A 20539-nucleotide genomic window follows, 5' to 3' on the forward strand; every position below is an offset into this window, starting at 1 on the left:
CCCTGTCAAAAGAAGGGCGATTCTGTCCCTGCTAGAGAACACACAAGCGGACATTTGTCTTTTACAGGAGACTCATTTGCTTGCACGAGATTGCCATAGGTTAAGATCCCGCAAATTTCCCACACAGCTTTTTTCTTTGTCTAGCACTAAGACGGCGAGGGTGGCGATCTTAGTGTCGAGCTCCTTGAGAGGGGAGGTCCTCCACAAGTTTGCGGAACAAAAAGTGAGACTATTAGCGCACAGATTCAAATTGGGGGCTTTGACATTTATCATCGGTTCGATTTACTGCCCGAATGAGCATCAGGATAGCTTATTTCAGTCGGCATTGGTGGACATAACAGCATCCCCGGACAGGCACATTATTTTGGGTGGGGATTTAAATATGGTGGCAGACTCCACTATAGATAGGTCGGCACAGCGCTCACCACAGACAGGGGAAATGTCACAAGCAGTTAAATCCCAACTAGTGGACCTGGATCTTCATGACCTTTGGCACCACCTGCATCCCACAGACCGAGATTACTCCTTTTACTCTCACGCACACAAAACCTACGCGAGGCTGGATCACCTCATAGTTACCGGTACGTGACTTAGCTACGACACCGGAGGTGGGGGTCTTATCACTATCGGATCACGCGCCGGTCTCAGGGAGCTTCTCTCTGCCGGTCGACCGGGCCCCCCGGGGGGTCTGGCGCCTCAGGGAAGCTCTGTTACACAAGAAGTCTGTGGTGCAGAAGGTTACGGAGGTGATCAGGGACTTCCAGACGCATAATGATAAACGCAGATACCTCGGCGACGACGCAATGGGCCGCTCTTAAAGCAGCGGTCAGAGGGGTATTTATTGCGATCTCCCCAGCGGAAAACAGGGACAGAAGGCAGAAGCGGGACGAGCTCACCTAAAAAGTAAGGGAATTGGAGGAAGTGCACCGCCGTACGGGGGCCCCCAGGATTTGGAAACAGCTGATGGCAGCGAGAAAGCTCCTGTCATCCCTGGACATGGACAGTGCAGAATACGCTGCACTTCGACTGAAACACGCTTATTACACCGGGGGGGACAGGTGCGGTCTCCTACTGGTGAATAAACTCAGGTTGGCCAATGAACGTCATCGGGTAAAGGAAATTGCGACTGAGAATGGCGGACTAGTCACGGGGGACGACCGGATAGACGAGGCCTTCCGCCGATTCTATGCGGACTTATACACCGGGGAGGATCTGCGGGATCAGGAGTCGGAGGACTACCTGGACTCGGTCACACTCCCGTCCCTAGAACCATCACAAACGGAGTATCTTGAAAGAGAGATACGGGTCGAGGAAGTGGTCGCTGCCATCTCCAGGCTTAAACATGGGAAGGCCCCAGGCCCGGACGGCTACACGGCGCTCTTCTATAGGACGTTCAGTGATACGTTGGCCCCCGTACTCGCCAAATTGTTTAATTCATTCTCTGAGCCGGGGGCAATCCCTCCGGACCTCCTACAGGCCTCGATCTCGGTTATCCCTAAACCAGGGAAAGACCGGACCCAATGCAGCTCGTACCGCCCGATTTCCCTTTTGAATGTGGACTTGAAACTGTACACGGGTATTCTGGCGGCGCGATTAGCACCTCACTTGCCGGGCCTGGTGGAGCCGGACCAGGCTGGCTTTGTACCCGGAAGGCAGACGGTGGACAACACCAAGAGAGTGGTGCACGTTCTGGAGAAGGCCTCCCGGATTCCGGGAGAGAGGATGCTTCTTTCGGTGGATGCCGAAAATGCGTTTGATCGCGTGCACTTGCCCTATCTAGAATGGGTTATGACGAGGATGGGGATAGGTGAGAAATATCGGACCCTGGTTTTTAATTGTTACAGGTTCCCGTCGGCGGTGGTGCGGGTGAATGGCTGTGGCTCTTGGAGGTTTGGCATAGAGCTTGGTACCAGACAGGGCTGCCCCCTGTCCCCGCTCCTTTTCGCTTTATATATGGAGCCACTCGCTCAGAGGCTCCGACAGAATCCGGACGCTACCGGAGTGAAGATGGGGGGATATGTCCACACAGTCAGCCTCTATGCGGACGATGTGATCTTGACCTTGGAGGAACCGAGACGCGCACTGCCCGCATGTATCGGTGAATTGGAGGCTTTCTCACGGGTGGCTGGCTTCAAAATGAACATGGGCAAATCGACAGCACTGGATATTTCCCTGACTCCCGCAACACGGCGAGAGTTGCAGGACCTTTTCCCCATGCATTGGTCGGCTCACCAGGTCAAGTATCTGGGCATACTGTTGGCACCCACGCTGCAGGCCATGGTGACAGCCAACTATACGGCCTTGACTGGGAAGATTAAAGAGGAATTGGGGAGATGGGGCAAAGAGTTGATATCGTGGCTAGGGAGAGTGGCAGCGGTTAAAATGACTGTCCTCCCTCAGATACTGTACCTATTCCGGGCCCTGCCGCTACACCCGCCTAAGGGCTGGTTTCAGCAGACACAATCGAACCTATCCCGGTTTATTTGGCAAGGCCGCAAACCACGGATGAGGAGAGTTCTCTCCATGCTGGCACCGGAGTCTGGGGGGCTGGGAATCCCAGACCTACGCAAGTATTTTCAAGCGGCGCAGCTCCGATATCTGGTTGAATGGAGCCGATGGGAGTCGGACAAGCATTGGTTATTTCAAGATCAGGCTGTAGCGGGTCGCCCTTTACAATAGGTGCCCTTTTTGCGCAGGGCTCATCGCCCTCCGAATCTTTAGGCGTCTTTTGTAACAAGGGTCCCGCTGAGGGTGTGGGACACTACTAGCACGGCACACGAGCTTACCACATTCCCCTCCCCGTTTACTCCTATTGCAGACAACCCGGACTTTACACCAGGGGTTGCCCAGGGGGCTTTCGCGCACTGGCGGGCTGCTGGTTGTAGGTCACTTTTCCATGTGTAAGGGCCGGACGGAGTTCTCCCTTTCCAAGCGCTTAAGGAGGAGTACGGTTTGGCTGAGACAGACAGGATGCGCTACTGGCAGGTGCGACACTGGGCTTTGCAACCACAGGTACGTGAGCTGGCAGATAGGAAACTATTGTCGTACGAGAGGTGGCTAGTGACGCGTACTTCGGATGCTAAACTCATCACAGATCTATATAAATTACTGCAGCCTTCCCCCTCACACTTTCATAATCCAGGTAGGGAACGCTGGAACAGAGAGCTGGGAAGAACGTTGAGCCATAAAGAGTGGGACCAGATCTCATACCGGGCACGACACTCTGCATATCATGTAGGACTTACTGAAACTTTCACTAAAGTGTCTACGTATTGGCACTACACCCGGAGCGGTTACACGAGATGGACAGGCATATCGATAATACTTGCTGGCTAGGATGTGGGCACCTGGGCACATTGACACACGTCCTGTGGGAGGGCCCAGTATTGAGCCTTTATTGGAAAGAGGTGCTAGATTAGGTTGATACTCGATTTGAAATAGAGTTGCCCCGCTTCCCGGCATATGTCCTGTTGGGCTTGCCCAATGGGCTGATGTATCCATTGAAATCCCGTAGGGGCAGACAAATTGCAATAGCACTGGGCTCCGCCGTTCAGAATATCCTAATCCATTGGCGGACCACCACTGTTCCATCTATCACGGGCTGGTTGCATAGGCTGTGGCATGTTCTGGGTATGGAAAAACTATCACTGATGATGGCCGGGGAGGTAGAGCAATTTGGGGAGTTGTGGCAGCCCTTCCACGCATTGCTGGCTACCGAATTCAGGGAGCTGACCTGTCCGAGGTACTTGAGGTTCTTGAGGTTGACACCACCGCTAGATTTCACTGCACAATAATCATGGGTTGGATAAGGTTTGGGGGTAGTGGGGGGGGGGGCTAAGCACAGTAGGTTTGGCTAAAGACAGGACACTGGACGGGGGTGTTGGGAGGGGGTTAGGGAACAAGAGGGGGGTGGGGAGAGTTGGGGGGGAACTGTTTCTTTTAAAAAGGGGAGGGCACGGACACTTTCTTCTACCTCAGGGTGTTATTGAATGTAATGTTGATGGACGAGGAGCCCACGGAGCCTCTATTGCTCTTGCGGGACATGTAGCATTTACTTGAAGATGGGCTCCCGGGACTGCAGCACAATGCCATTGCTTGAATGTTATTCCTTTTGTTCTGTGTACCCTTTCAATAAAATACTTTAAACATAAAAGATAACGCATGGGTCACTCTTTATGAAGCCTCGCGGAATAAAGATAGTGCTGCTTATTGGCAGGCAGTGAATGCTCCTTTTTTCGCTTCCTCTAATAAACCATCAATAGAGGTTGCGATTGATGAAAAGCAATGGGTGGATTTATTTTCTAAGTTCTATAATTCTTACCCAGATGATATAAGTTTGAAGTCCCCTTGTAGCCAACGGGGAACTAGTTCCTATGAAATACGTTCCGTAGACCTTTATTTTAGAGAAAGGGTGGTATGGCTCCTGGCCCAGATGACATGCCATTTGATCTTTTCAAATCAAATCTGTCCCTTTGGGCACCTTTTATTGACACAGGTATTGCACGCTTGTTGCTCGGAGGGTTTCATTAAGACCTGGTCCGAGTCTACAATGGTACCCATTTTTAGGTCTCGGCTAGCATGACTGCGCACATGCGCAGCTCGCTCTGAGAGATTTATTGTCTTAGAGTACTTCTAGATAAGGGCTTTAAGCCCCGCCCCTAATTTCCATTGGCCGGCGTTACCTTTTATGCTAAATGGTGGCCAGTCATTGGAAATGAGCTGTCTGTGTTGCCTTCCTTTGGCTGTTTGGGACGGCCCACCAGGACTGGTTCACCTGCTTTCATTCTGTCGTAAGCAATTTCTTATCTTTATGGGGCCATGTGTTGAAACACATGGCCCCATAAAGACAAGAGATCCCCATGCTCAGGCTGCATCTAGTCCTGATGGGCCTCCCAAAAGGAGACAGGGCGCCGCATTTTTATTTTTGCATCGTGCTTTCGCTTTCAGTGAAAGTGTGATGCAAATAAAAACAGCGCTATGGCGAGCGCTTGTTTAGTTCAGTCACTTCGTACGTTTTACAACATAGACATGTACACGTCTCAGTGCAAATCAGATATGATGCCAAATATCTCCTGTACCCTCAAGGTGATTTTTGCCATGTTCTTTGTAAAAGGTATGCTCACTCACAATGATGTGCTTGTCGTGCAATTCGAAATTATTTCTGGGCTGGTATTCCTATTGTAAAAACAGATTCCAGTTTACACTGCCGGTCAAAACTAACAGTGAAATAACTCAAAACATAGCAGTCACAGGTATAAGTCTCCTACAATCTTATATATGTTGGCCTGGGGCCTCATTCTGTAGTCCATGGGAGCAGCTTGCAGGCTCTGAGTCGCTAAAGCATGAGTTTAACCTTCAGTTATTGGGATAGGACTAGTGTTGACTCCAAATATGGGTGCTCGAATGCTGTTGCTAAAAGGATGTATATGAATGCAGTGGGATGCAAAACGAGGTGGCACACGGTGTAAAATATCAATGGACCGGGATGCTCCCAGCGGTAGACAGTCAAAATATCGAGTTGTTAATGTCGATGTACCATAATATCGAGTCCAAAATATCGATGGTACGAAATGTCGAAAACAAAAATATCGTCGTAGAAAATATCGATTTATGTGTGTGTTAAAAATATCGAAGACATGAATGTCGAAATCAGTAATATCGATGGTGAAAATATCGATTGTCAAAAATATCGATATGTTAAAGTGATGTTTTAAAGTATGTTAAGTAATGATTTATTTACATGTTGTTTATATATAAGATCATTTTTATATTTATTTTTATTATTTTTAGTTAGAAGTCTAGGAGCGGGATGTAGAGTTTATAGAGGATAAGGGTGGGTAGTGTATTAAAAAAGTATAGTGTAAATATGGAATAATAAATTTCGCATTTGAAGTAAATTTATAAAATCGCGAAATTTTAATCAAAATATTTATAAATGCGAAATTTTATATAAAATTATTGAGTATTGTTAAATTATTTGTTCTTAGATTTTGGATATATATTATTAAATTGTGTAAATATATCAAAATATTTATTTTTTTACTAAATAATTGTATATTAATGTTAGGAGCGGGATGTAGAGTTTATAGGGGATAAGGGTGGGTAGTGTTTTAAAAAAGTATAGTGAAATTGTAAAATTTTAAATTTCGCATTTCCTTTAGATTTCAAAATTTCGATATTTATAAAAATTGTTTGGGAGTAGTCGAAATTTGTTTGAAATTTAGGGAGTACATTAAACATTATGAATAATTTTTCTGTATGTACAAAAAAGATTTATAAATATTAAAATATTACATTACATATTTATAATATTTTTACTATAAATTTAGGAGCGGGATGTAGAGTTTATAGGGGATAAGGGTGGGTAGTGTTTTAAAAATATATAGGGTAATTATATAAATTAAATTTTCGCATTTTCATATAAATTTGCGAAATTTCAAAAATTGAAATTAATATTTCGATATTTGCGAAATGATATCGATTTTATTCGAATATAGTATTTATTTTTTAAGTTTGCTGTTGTCTATGTACTAAAATATATTTGTAATTATATTATTTTCATATATTTTCTGAAAATATTTGTCTAATTATGTTATGAGTGGGATGTATATTTTCAAGGGGATAAGGGTGGGTAGTGTATAAACAAAGTATACTCTAATCATAGAAGTAAACATTTCGCCTTGTATTTCATTTTAGTTTCGAATCGAAATTTTATATAAATATTATTAAAATACGAAATTATGAACACTATTAGGTTGTTGTTCTAAGTTGAGGTATTTTGTGTATGTAGTAAAAAGAATCAAAAATATATAATGTAGTAGATATTAAATAAATAAATGTATCATATTTTTAGGAGTGGGATGTAGAGTTTATAGTAGGTCAGGGTGGCTAGTTTTATCAAAGGTACATTTTGTGCGTTTAGGGTCTGGTTTTTGTGTATGTGCGAAGGGGTATTTTAAGTGTTCAGGGTCAGTTTTTGGTTTGTGGGTAAAGGGGTATTTTTATGTTTTTGGGTCAGTTTTTAATTTGTGGGTAAAGGGGTATTTTTAGGTTTCAGGGTAAGTTTTTGGTTTGTATGTAAAGGGGTATTTTTAGGTTTCAGGCTTAGTTTTTAGTTTGTGGGTAAAGGTGTTTTGTCAGGTTTCAGGGTCAGTTTTTAGTTTGTGGGTAAAGGGGTTTTGTGAGGTTTCAGAGTCAGTTTTCAGTTTGTGGGTAAAGGGGTATTTTTAGGTTTCTGGGTCAGTTTTTAGTTTGTTGGTGAAGGGGTTATGTCAGGTTTCAGGGTCAGTTTTTAGTTTGTGGGTAAAGGGGTATTTTTAGGTTTCAGGGTCAGTTTTTAGTTTGTTGGTGAAGGTGTTTTGTCAGGTTTCAGGGTCAGTTTTTAGTTTGTGGGTAAAGGGGTATTTTTAGGTTTCAGGGTCAGTTTTTAGTTTGTTGGTAAAGGTGTTTTGTAAGGTTTCAGGGTCAGTTTTTAGTTTGTGGGTAAAGGGGTTTTGTGAGGTTTCAGGGTCAGTTTTTAGTTTGTGGGTAAAGGTGTTTTGTAAGGTTTCAGGGTCAGTTTTTAGTTTGTGGGTGAAGGGGTTTTGTGAGGTTTCAGGGTCAGTTTTCAGTTTGTGGGTAAAGGGGTATTTTTAGGTTTCAGGGTCAGTTTTTAGTTTGTGGGTAAAGGTGTTTTGTAAGGTTTCAGGGTCAGTTTTTAGTTTGTTGGTAAAGGAGTTTTGTGAGGTTTCAGAGTCAGTTTTCAGTTTGTGGGTAAAGGGGTATTTTTACGTTTCTGGGTCAGTTTTTAGTTTGTGGGTAAAGGAGTTTTGTGAGGTTTCAGAGTCAGTTTTCAGTTTGTGGGTAAAGGGGTATTTTTAGGTTTCTGGGTCAGTTTTTAGTTTGTGGGTAAAGGAGTTTTGTGAGGTTTCAGAGTCAGTTTTCAGTTTGTGGTTAAAGGGGTATTTTTTGGTTTCTGGGTCAGTTTTTAGTTTGTTGGTGAAGGGGTTTTGTCTGGTTTCAGGGTCAGTTTTTAGTTTGTGGGTAAAGGGGTATTTTTAGGTTTCAGGGTCACTTTTTAGTTTGTTGGTGAAGGGGTTTTGTCAGGTTTCAGGGTCAGTTTTTAGTTTGTGGGTAAAGGGGTATTTTTAGGTTTCAGGGTCAGTTTTTAGTTTGTGGGTAAAGGTGTTTTGTAAGGTTTCAGCGTCAGTTTTTAGTTTGTGGGTAAAGGGGTTTTGTGAGGTTTCAGAGTCAGTTTTCAGTTTGTGGGTAAAGGGGTATTTTTAGGTTTCAGGGTCAGTTTTTAGTTTGTGGGTAAAGGGGTTTTGTGAGGTTTCAGGGTCAGTTTTTAGTTTGTGGGTGAAGGGGTATTTTTAGGTTTCAGGGTCAGTTTTTTATTATAGGGGTACAGGGAAAACATAAATTAAGATTATTTTTAAATTAAAATTATTATATTAAATTAATTTTAATGCTATTACATTATTAATTTTTTTACATTTCATTTTTTATAGTAATTAATTAATATTTAATGTCCTGCAGTTACTTAAATTAATTGTTAATTGGTGTTGGAAGAGTAAATTTAATATGTTCTGTGTTCTGCACTTACTCTAATTAAATGGTGATTGCATTTCTAATTGTAAATTAATTACTGTTTTTGAGAAGCAATTACCTAAAGTAAATGGTTATTGGAGTCGGAATATTTAAATATTTAATTATGTGTATTTCAAATATTGATATTATATGTATATGGGTGTATGAATAATAATTTTTATAACTTCAGTGTATAGTATGTTATTTATTTACATGTGGTATATAGAAATAGATAGAACATTACAGTTATAATACATTTGCAAAAATTCATAAAAATGATTTTGTCATAGGTAATACAAAATAATGACACCAGTTTTATTTCCAGTAAATTTTTTTATTCAACACTTGAAATATACGAACATATATACATTTTATTAAGCTATCTTTGGTATACATATTAAAAAAAAGGGAGGACAATGTCCTTTTAATAATCACATTTTATAGTAATTTTCTTGACAAGTACTTTTAATTTGTAGAGAAAAAATGGTTAGTTCACATAATGTAATGTATGATATTATACATACATAATACTATTATTGTTTCTTAATAAAACATCAAAATGTGTAATGAAAAACATAAGTCACTAATTTTTAATACATATAGTGATGTACTGATGATGATATTAACATATGAACACTTTTAAAATTATAATATAATATAAATATCCTAATTAGAACATGGACATCATCATCAATGATTCTTTTAACATTACAATATTGTTATGTATGATTATTATTATTAATAAATACGTTTTAATAATAACAATTTTCACATATTAGTCATATTGTAAACATTTAAATCTGATAAACAAAAACAATATTACACATTTAGTTATATAATAATTTTAATAAATATTACATTAAATATTTTTATATTTTTATACTTAATGTAATAAATATTAAAAGTATGTAATATATAATTAATATACAGGCAAAAACATTTTCTATTCACAATATACTATACAATTTTTTTTACATTACACATAATTTCGAGCCATATATATAACAATAATCGACATTTATAGTAGTTCTTTTCACAGTTACATATAATTTGGATCGTTTCTTTTGTAACCACTCTTTGTCTTTTTGCGTTATTTTGGTAAAGGGAAAGTCGCGGTTGGAAGCAGGTTCACTTTTGAGTAGGTACGAATCTACTTTTATATTGTTAAAGTATTGTAAATTATAATTAAAGGTTATATTTTGGTATTTTGGGGTTGAGAATTAAAGTATGACTATTTACATATAATGGAGTGGAATCAATACGTATTTTCGGTCACAAATTTTTGAGCCATTTAAAATAGTTGGAGTTAATGAGTATGTGGTATAATTTAATGAAATTATAAATAAATAGGAATATTATGTTTATATATTCTGGGATATTCGTTAGTGTTATGTCGGTGGGATTGTTTAGCTGTTTTTTTTTCTCGTATTTTGAAACAGCTATTTCCGTTTCCGATAATTTTTTTTAAGGGAAAGGAAGTGTGTTTCAGTTGTTAGAACGGAGATGATTTACATTCGTCCTTTATATTTTGAGTTCTCTGATATATTTATCACACTTTAAGATAACAGTCGTTATTGTAAATGGCATTTAAATAGTCGTTTAATTTGGATGATGGATAGTTTTTGCAGAGTTAAAGAAAACATAATTAATGATTCGTTGGATTAAGTGTTTGATATTTACACATTGTATTGTCGGATAAAGGATTATCTTTATGATGTTCTATTTAAAGGTAAGTTATAAATTTATGTTATTTTATTTGGATGGAAGCAGTTTTTAAAAACAAATATTGTGATATAATAATATATTTATTTAGTCTTTTTAGAATAGTGTTAAAAAACAAATTAGACTAAATAAATATTTTGTTATTATATTAAAATATGTGTTTTTTTAAATTAAGGATATTGTTTGATCTCTATCAATTAATTTAGTTATAGCAATTAGTTCAATGTTTTGGCTATCATTTTTAAATATTCCAGTCCTCTTGTTGTAGGATATAGTTGGACTTGCTGTTGTAGATATAAATACATTTGAGCAGTTTGTCTAGAGAGTTTTGGTTTCAGTTGTATGACTGATTGCTGCATACGTAGTTCCTGAAAGCTTTGCTCTTTTTGTATAGCTGAGACTAGCTTGTGTAATGTGGGTGTTGTACGTCCAGTAGAAGAGAGGAAGGCATTGTGCCAACCTTCAACAGCATTGTTCGTTTTTGCTTCTTGGTTGAGTGTTGGTAGATAGACATTCCACCAGGGAATTGCAAATTTTGGCTGGCGTCTGTGGCCTGACCTATGTAGTCTTCCTACCCAGTTGTCCTCAAAATAATCTAAAAGTGGGGCGAGTCTTTGCTCATTTTGGGTGTAGAAAGGACTTTCAATTAACAAATTGTAATGTTCGGCCACATCAGTTACTGGTACATATGCCAGAGCAATGAGATGTTTGATCTGGTATGCAAAATTTATATTTGTTGCATACTCAACACTAAGGGCAGATTTTTGTAAATGTCTCCAGAGACATTGATTGAAATGAAAATAACATCCTTGAATGGATGTGTGTGGGTACGTTTTCAAAATAGAATTAATCATAGCTTGCTCGAAGTCTATGATGATTTTCATTGGGAAGTAGTCAGAACTTTGTTCCTTTATTTTTTGTAAGATTTCAGAGTAAGTAGTGGCTTGTTTGTTTGGTAATAAACAATATATGAAGGGGATACAGGTATTATGATATTGCCCATGAATTGTGTATAACTGGTAGAAAGGTTTTGGGCATATAGAAAAAGTACCATCCATCATCCAAGTAGTACTTTCAGTTAATTTTTTTATATTGTTATTAGTTGCAAACATGATTATTCTTTTGTCCTTGCTATGATTATCATAAAATATAAATGGCTCGTCATTATGAGTAATTACAAGCTCTGGCGGAATTATGACTTCTTCAAAAGTTTTAGGAGTTGGTATATTGGGTCTACTTGCTTTTTTTGTTCTTGCTATTGTTCTTTTAATGGTAGCAATAGATGGTAGCTGACCTCTTGCTTCTTTGGGAACTTTAGGTAGTAATTCTTTCAGAATTACGTTGGTAGGTAATTCTGATCTGGTACTTAATTCCTTGATATTTTCAAGAGTGGATCTCACTTCTATTTCCGAGATGTTTGGTGGGTGATTATGTTCAGTGGTATTTATAACACTAGTTTCCCTTGTTGTAGCACGGCCATAGCATTTATTGGAGTAATATTTTGTACACTTCCAATTCACTTTAAGGTCTTTTTGTTTTTCTTGAGTATAAATGTAGCCCATATAGCATAACAAAAATTTCCCTTTCTGAGATGTAATAAATCTTGCATCATCAGTCATTCTTTACTTCTGGTATCTAGAAAAGTTAATATACAAATATTAATACAATATGAAATGTATAAAAGATTTTAAATAAAGCTAGTATTCTTCTAGTAATTTACTTACCACCAGTAATGTTCTATTTATCGAAAGTAGATGCTTGTTCAGTTAGATGTTGTTCTTGTATTGCCACGGTCTGTTGAGAAATAATTAAGTATGTTATAGGAAAAGTTACCATTTTTTTCAGGGTAACTTTTGTTTTACGTTATAACGTCTCTAAAAATAGTTTTGTTTATTGAATGTAAAAAGAGAAATTTCCAAGATTATACTAACAGATGCATAAAAAGAGTCATTTTTATTTCTAGTACATTCTATAGAGTTTATAAAGACTAGTTATGTTTTATTTATGAACTTACCAAGACAATTATAGTAGTAGCAGAATGTTTGTTCTTTGATGTGAATTATCTGTTTTCTGTACCTTTGAGTTCTGTTTAGAGAGAAAGTTGATGAAAATTACTAATGCGTTTATATGTAATATAAATAATACACATTTGTTATAAAGCATTGTTACTTAATTGCTAAAATGAACCGGGGATGATACATGTATTATGAGTAAAAGCACAAAAAAACATATTTAAGAACAGGAAGATTATACTAACAGATGCATAACAAGAGGTATTTTATTTCTAGTACATTCCATAGAGTTTATAAAGACTAGTTATGTTTTATTTATGATCTTACCAAGAGAATTATAGTAGTAGCAGAATGTTTGTTCTTTGATGTGAATTATCAGTTTTCTGTACCTTTGTGTTCTGTTTAGAGAGAAAGTTGATGAAAATTACTAATGCGTTTATATGTTATATAAATAATACACATTTGTTATAAAGCATTGTTACTTAATTGCTAAAAAGAACCGAGGATGACACATGTATTATGAGTAAAAGCACATTAAAACATATTTAAGAACAGGAAGAAAATATTTTTTACACAGCATTGTAACTTTTTTTCCTCAAAAAATTCTGCCTGCACAATATGTATTAAGATTTACAGGCTAAGAAACAAAGTATAGAGTTTTAAATTAGGCCAATAATTGGCAAAGAACGCTAAGTAAATGTTAAACATATGTAGATACCTTTATTAAATGTAAAGTGTCCTGTATCTTGAAGTTGAAGTATAACTTGATTTGTTTGTAGAGTCTGTTTAAAGGTAAAGTACATAAAGAAATAACAAATTAGGTTACAAATCTTGGTCTATAATTAATAGACAAAAAAATTTGAATTAATTAACAGAGCTATATGATTACTTACTTGTAGTTTTAGGACGAATTTTCTTGAAGAGAAGAATATAGATGGTGCTCCCAAAATTGGCAGTATGTGGTCACGAAGAATATTTCCTGCAACTTGTATGGCTGTTTGTGATTGGTTTATATAGTCTATGTGTAATTAAGTTTGCCATCTGATTGGTCAGATATGTAAAGACGAGTTACTATTGGTTAGTTTGAATTTTTTTTTAAGTAAAACATTTAAGATATATCTTCTTATATAGTTTATGTTGAGGAATTGAAATGATATATTTATGTAAAATAAAAGTCTTGTAATAAATAAAGTTTATGTAAAATGAGTACTAAGTATTAAATAAGTATGTTTACAAAGAGTTTATATACAAATTTCGTCAGTTAGCGAAAACACAATATTGTACACTAAATGTTACTTAATAATTTGAAAATACATTAGTGAAGTCATTAGAAATGTGTGTATTACTTAGAGAATAGATTTATTGGTGTTATATATAAAAAAAGGAGTATAATATAGCTATCGATATTTTGAAACTGACGAAAATAGTGCTATCGAAATTTTTGTATTCGATATTATTGTAGTGTGGTATATGTAGTATTGAGTGTCGATATTATGGTAATCGAAAATAATGCTAACGATATTTCTGTAGACGATATTTTTGTGCATCGATATAGTTTGCTCGATATTTTTGTAGTTTACATGTTAAGTATAGGGTGTCGATATTAGTGCTATCGATATTAGAGACTCGATGTTATAGTAGGTCGATTTTTTGGAAATCGATAATCTGTCAGTGATTCGCTACCAGCACCTGAGATTCATTCAAGTACACAACCGATCACTTTTCTGTGTACTTCAGTGAATAAGAGACAGCATTCTTTTGTGACCCGGATCCTAATTGCATCCTCGGGAACTGTGAAATACAGGCAAACCCTCAGAATCTGGGCAGCCAGTAACAGGATATAGATGCTCACCGACGAGCACCAGTTCGGCATACAAATTTGACCTTCTGCCGGTGTCTGGAGTACTTACAAACTTCAAAAATGCATGTCATGTTTATCCAGCGATGTTCCACGCTCACTACGGATCAATTCTGCAGTAGCTTACACAGACTTCATCAATCTCCCATAGCTGGTGATAACGTTGCCGATGCAAGGATGTTCGGTAAGAGTCCCCCCACCGCTATTACATCACAGCATCCCTCGGGAGGAATGGCGCTGTGCATTAAATGTGCATTTATTGAGAGCAGTAACACCAGCACATTGCAACCATTGGCCTTGATCACGGTGATTACTTCATCAATCGATATATCTATTGTTGGTCACAGTTTTGACATCCTAAGTTTGTTAAATCGTGGAAGCTTAGGGGTACCTCTGTCCAGTGCTTTACATGGAAAAAGAGAAGTGTCGGTTCTCACCAAATTGATTGGGATGGGTCTTGATGGTCTTGTAGGGGCGTGGCTTTGAGTCAGACATTTAACAAATTAGCTCATATGGGCAGGGTGTTTTTGCAGTTCTATATAGTGCAAACTTGGCCAGAGGGCATTAAAGCTTTTTACCTAAGAAGCAGAACTTTTACATGAAAGCATACTATAAAGTATGCTTTCATGTAGAACATTAGCATTTAAAGCGCTTTAATTCCCTCTTGTCAAGTATGCGCTATGTATACCTGCAAAAAATTACCAATTGTGCACTGTAGACAAGAACCTAACTTGGCCGAAGAGCATTAGGGCTCTGAGCTGTCATTCAGTTCAAGTGCATTCCAGCACTACAGCCTTACACTGGCAGTGCAACAGTTCCATTGTTGGGAGCTCTAGCCACCAGGCCAGGTTTCCTTATTGCTGTCACTCTGTCCGTGAGAGTGAAGGCAGCAGCAGCAGCCTAGCTCTGGAATAAAAGCGTCCTATTCAGCAGCACCTGCTCAGCATGTACCCAAATACCCAGGGCTTTAAGTGGGCCAGGTCTTGCTGTTGCTCGGTTCTGAAAAGCAGGTGCTGAGACAGGTCCCTATCGGCTCTCCATTTTTGCCCTCACCCTCAGGGTGAAAAAAAAACTTACGTCTGCAGCAGTGCCACCGTGAACTGCCTTTGAGGTAACTTCAAAGAGACTTGCTATAGTTCTTTCAGTCTCATCATTTCAAAACTGAAGCATTGTTAAATTATTATTACAATTATTATATTCTTATATAGCGCCAGATTCGACCCCCCGAAGGGGTATCTCCGCGCTTGCCTTGGGAACCCGTCCTGGCTTTTCCCTGTGAGATAGCCCCTACAGGGCATCCCCAAGGTGAAAGCCAGGCATCCCGCCGCAGGGGGGCCGTTGTGGAGATTAAGCAAGCTTAATGCCCAGAGTTGCAGAGTGTGAACCCATGATTAGGTCAGGCACCGAAGCGAGAATTATCGAGTCCATGGACATTTGAGCTCAAGACCCTGCCACGTCGGGAATTGAACCCTGGTCCCGGGTCTGACCTCTGCTTCAGGGTCTGCCTGCTCTAACCAGTGAGCCACACTTCTCTACAACGTAGCCATAGTTGTAGCGTTTTTATTTTAGGTAACTAACAACCATTGACAAAGCCATTAGTACCCTGGCTGATTTTTGGCCATCGTCCTCTATGGGCACAGTGGTGGCGGCGGATTCAGCTCGTAATTTGGGACTCATGTTCAGTCCCAATCTGCAGATGGATGGCTTTGTTAACAAGACCATTTCCACTTGTATGCTGCTATACGCACTTTGCGTAAAATTCTTCCTATGCTTCCAGTGCAGGCTAGGCCAGAGGTGGTACGTGGTATCATCCTAAGTAGGATTGATTATTGTAATGCTTCACTTTTGGGCGCACCTAGCAGTCTGATTAGTAGGCTGCAGCGCATTCAAAACATGGCGGCGAAGCTTGCACTATCTAGGCCACGTGCAGCCTCTTCTTCCCTGGCGCTAAAAGATCTTCATTGGCTACCTGTTCAGCAACGAATTTGTTTTAAGGCATCTTGCCTGGCCTTCAAGGCATTGCATGACCAAGGACCTGTCTTGCTGCAGAAACTTTTTTCGTGGTACCGCTCAGCAAGACTGTTACGCTCTTCCTCAGCAAGTTTGGCGATAGTCCGAAGAGTTCGGAGATTGCGAATGGGTGGCCGCTCCTTCAGATACTCTGCCGCCAAACTCTGGAACTCCCTCCCCCTTTCTTTGCGGAGTTCGAGGGATCTTTCAACTTTTAAAAAAGGTTTGAAGACCTACCTCTTTCCTAGAACGGCATAATGTGGTGACTGCGTACCTGGTTTATTATTATGTTTCTTATATAGCGCCAGAATCGACCCCCGAAGGGGTATCTCCGCGCTTGCCTTGGGAACCTGTCCTGGTTTTTCCCTGTGAGATAGCCCCTACAGCAGGCCCGGACTGGCCGTTGCGGGCACCGGGCAATCCCCCGGTCGGCCGCATGGGTGGGGGCCGGTTTTGGGCCCCAGGGGGCCGTTTTTGCTACAGGGCCGTTTTTAGCAGCATAGCTGCAAAAACGGCCCTGTAACAAAATCGGCCGAAAACCGGCCCTGGCAGAGAGCACGGTCGCACCCCAATCCCCCCCCTGGGGGGAAGGGGAGGCCGGCCGAGCACTTTGCCAGGGCCGGTTTCGGTATGGGGATACCCTACAGGGCATCCCCAAGGTGAAAGCCAGGCATCCCGCCGCAGGGGGCCGTTGTGGAGATTAAGCAAGCTTAATGCCCAGAGTTGCAGAGTGTGAACCCATGATTAGGTGTGGAGTCAAAGCGCCAGGCTACCCTTTGGGTGACAGCTTGCGCTATACAAGTGTACAATACATACCTACATACATTAGTTCTGGCTTGTTGTAGGTGGAACGTTACTTGTTGCATTATATATCTGGATGCAAAGACAGAAGCAGCAAAATAACAGTCAGGCAGAACACTATGCTAATCACGGATGTTTAGCTTAAGTGTTTTTTTAAGAATCGCCCTTAATTACATCAGTCACACCATTCGGAGAGACCTCCAGTTTTTTCATTCCACTTAAGGCCCTGCATTTACCCAAAACTCAGATTGCTTCTTGAAGTACCCGTACTCTCCTGACACAGGGAAAAGTTCCGGTACTCAAAGGGATAACACTGAAAGTGGCGATACTCAGTACCGGCTCATTTAAAGCACTGCTCTGTCAAGTACCGTGTTGCTCTGACCCTCGATAGGGGGCTGGGGCAACATTCCTAGGGTGGACCCTGATGGTAGCCAATGTCTGTTGTAGGACGTTGCGTACCTGAAGCTGCAGGAGCTTGCGCAGTAAAATGGCGTGCAAACTCGTACCTGAATCTATGAGGAGAATGATTCAGACAGACTCAGTCACCTATCTATCCTCTTTGGGATGTGCAACTTTCCTACTGAAAGCGGGACAATGACTGCCCTGAGGTGTGTGTGTGAAAAATATTAGCATATTGAACACTTGGGATTTTTTTGTATTTAATTGCGCCGTACCCCCGTGTTTGCTCGTGCACCGAGTTAATTTTACAGTTTTGTTTGTAAACACCTTACTTCCAGAGATCATTGACAACTTTCAGCACCATGGCTGTAGTCAAGCGTCACGCAGGATAATGCCAGTCACCAAATAAAGGCTTTGCTTGTCATGCAGCCACGCAATACGTGGATCACATTCCTGTCAGAAGCCAGAACACGCTGGCACGTGGCAAAGCAGAGATGCCTGCCAGAGTAGGAAAAGTGGCCCCGTTGGCAGGCCGGTGAAGACGTGTTTTATGGCACTCACTGCAGCTGCTGGAAAGTAAAGGGCCCGGCTCTCTTCATGTCACCAGGGAGAATATCCTGAGGTGACGAGGCAATGCGGTCATGGACTCCAGGGGCCCCACGCACGTCACATTCCTAGGGTGATGGCTGCATTCGTATCCACTCCGGGGAATGTCCAGTAATAAAAAAAAGTCTTATGTGGAAGATTGAAATCTGAGATGTTGTGATCAAAGCCTCAGCACCCACAAAGCTCATAAAACACACAATTACCGCCATTCTACATTTAACCCTAAACTGGTGTTCAAAGTGGGCGGGATCGACAGGGCACGATGTACCCCTACTTCTTTAATTCTAAGCATTCGGTTCCCCTACTTTTTAGGTCTCGCCTGATCCAGCGCATGCACTGCTCTGGCTGAGATATTTAGTAGCTGCTTTTAAAAGTGCTACCTTGCCGGCCACCAGCTTGCTATTACGTGCACAAGAGCGCGCACACGTGCGCGTAATAGCAAGCTGGTGGCCGGCAAGGCAGCACTTGCGAAGATACGCGTGCGCACCACACGCGCCCCCACTCGCGTCACGACTCACGGTTTTTAAAATTTCATTTTTGCGATCGCGATAACTTTTGAGGCCGCACGGCGTTACTTTTACGGCCGCACAGCCAATGCTTGTTGTCATTTGCTTCGTGTTTCCTTGCCTTTTGCTGTTGTCTCATATCACTCTTGCCCTGTCACTCTTGTTTCCACAGCTTTTACCATTTTGACCGTTTTCTATTCCCTCCTGCACACTTCTATTCCATTTCCAGCTTCTGCCTCTGCCTATTCCACACTAACTCTTGCATTCTTTCCTGCTTTTTGCCCCCTTTTTGCCAGTTTGTCTCTTTTTTTACCCGTTTTCCTTCTCCTGCAAGTTTTCCATTTCTTTTTCACCTTTACCCTTTGCGACCTTTTCATCTTTTCCCTCTCTTTCTTTCTTTTTACCCCCTTTACTCGCTCTGAAGCATTGCTGCCTTTCCCCCCGCCACTCACTTCCCTGCTTTCTGAGCCCTGCCTCCTTCTTCTCACAGTCCTGCCCGCCGCCCTCGGATTGCTTCCCTCTTCCAGACCTATGGTGGCCGTGGCATGGACCAGTGATTTAAGAAGGTGATGCCTGGCCCTGCGACCCTGCCTTTCCTGTGCCAAGGCCTCCCACCAAGCCTGCCACTTTCAAACCCTGCTTCTTTACAGCTTTTGTTGCTGTCCTCCTGATTTTCTGTTTTTTCGTTCTCTTGCTCTGCGGCATTCGAATACAAAAATGAGTGGCACTGCCCATCACCGCCTGCACACATGAAGCATGCTCTGGGTCCTCTTCGTCACAATGCTAAACAGTTGCTGCCCTTACACACACACTGAGCACCTTACCATGCCATTTTGTAAGAAAGAGGCATTTTAACAGAAGGCAAGACTGTAGGTATGGATCAGGATTCCCGGCCTGTGTCTAAAACTGACGTGAGTCTCATTTTGGTTCATGCGCCTCGCTGTCCTACACATCCTGATGACGTATCTCCTGGTGAAGGTACATTTACGCAGGAGGCAGCTGGGCTTGCCGAGTTGGGCTTTACTTCACTTCTCCGTCCTCTCTTCACAGACAAAGCCGGTCCCTCCTATTTGGTTTAATCAGCAGGCCTCGGCTCCCCTGGCCTGAGAAGTGAAGCTTGCACTCGACTTGAAGGACAGGCCTGGTGAGCCCAGAGGGGACGGCAGGAGGACGGCCATTGCTCAGAACTAAAGAAATGGGCCCACTGTGGCCGAGGCGGCGGCACATGTGACTTCACAGAATAATACATGGCATCCATCACAGATAAGAGCGAAATCCTATAACCTTCGGGCATGTGCACTTGGAATTATTAGGGGAGGAACTTACTTCCGGGTCCATGTGTCTGCGCCCTTCCTCCCCAACCTACCAGCTTTTCGTCATCCTCGTCTGCCTTTAAGAAATGAAAGACGCCACACCCCTCGTGTGAGGCACGACCAGAGGTCAATAACACCTAACTTCAACACATCATCTTACCTGATGCACCTTTAGTCAGTCCTGGATTTTATGTCAACGACACTTTACAGGCTTGGATGTTTCAAAAGCTACCTCAGCTTTGTATGTTGCATATACTACAGATACCTACGCTGTGGCTGTTGTGTATGCAGAGAGCTTGCAGTGGTGTTGCATATATAATGTATCTGATGTACGCAATGTTTGCATGCAGTATCCACTTCAGGTACCTAAGCCGTAACTATTCTGTCTGAATTAAGCTTGTATTGGTGCTGCATATAGTATATTTTGCATGTATGGTAGATACTGAAGCTGTAACTGTTCTGTGTGCAGAAAGCTTGCACTGGTGTTGCATGTCATGCCTCTGCTGTGTCTGTAGCTTGTACTGCAGATACCTTAGCTGTAACTGTTCTGTGTGCAGAGAGCTTGCACTGGTGTTGTATGTCATGCATCTGCTGTGTCTGTGTATGTTGCATGTGCTGCAGCTACCTAAGCTGGAACTTCTGTGTACATACAGCTTGCGCTGCTGCTGCATGGAATGCATCTAATGTGCATGCAGGCGTGCTCCACACGCACTACAGACACCAGAGCTGTTTCAGTTCTGTGTA

At 41.2% G+C, this 20539-nt stretch overlaps 1 protein-coding gene across 1 annotated transcript in view; it reads left to right on the forward strand.

The window, feature by feature from the left end:
* APOH (apolipoprotein H) overlaps positions 1-20539 on the forward strand; it is a 410334-nt gene that overhangs the window by 75827 nt on the left and 313968 nt on the right. The gene's annotated exons all lie outside the window — the stretch shown is intronic.

Source organism: Lissotriton vulgaris, chromosome 7 (assembly GCF_964263255.1).
Source record: "Lissotriton vulgaris chromosome 7, aLisVul1.2, whole genome shotgun sequence".
In the NCBI taxonomy this organism is placed as follows: Eukaryota; Metazoa; Chordata; class Amphibia; order Caudata; family Salamandridae; genus Lissotriton; species Lissotriton vulgaris.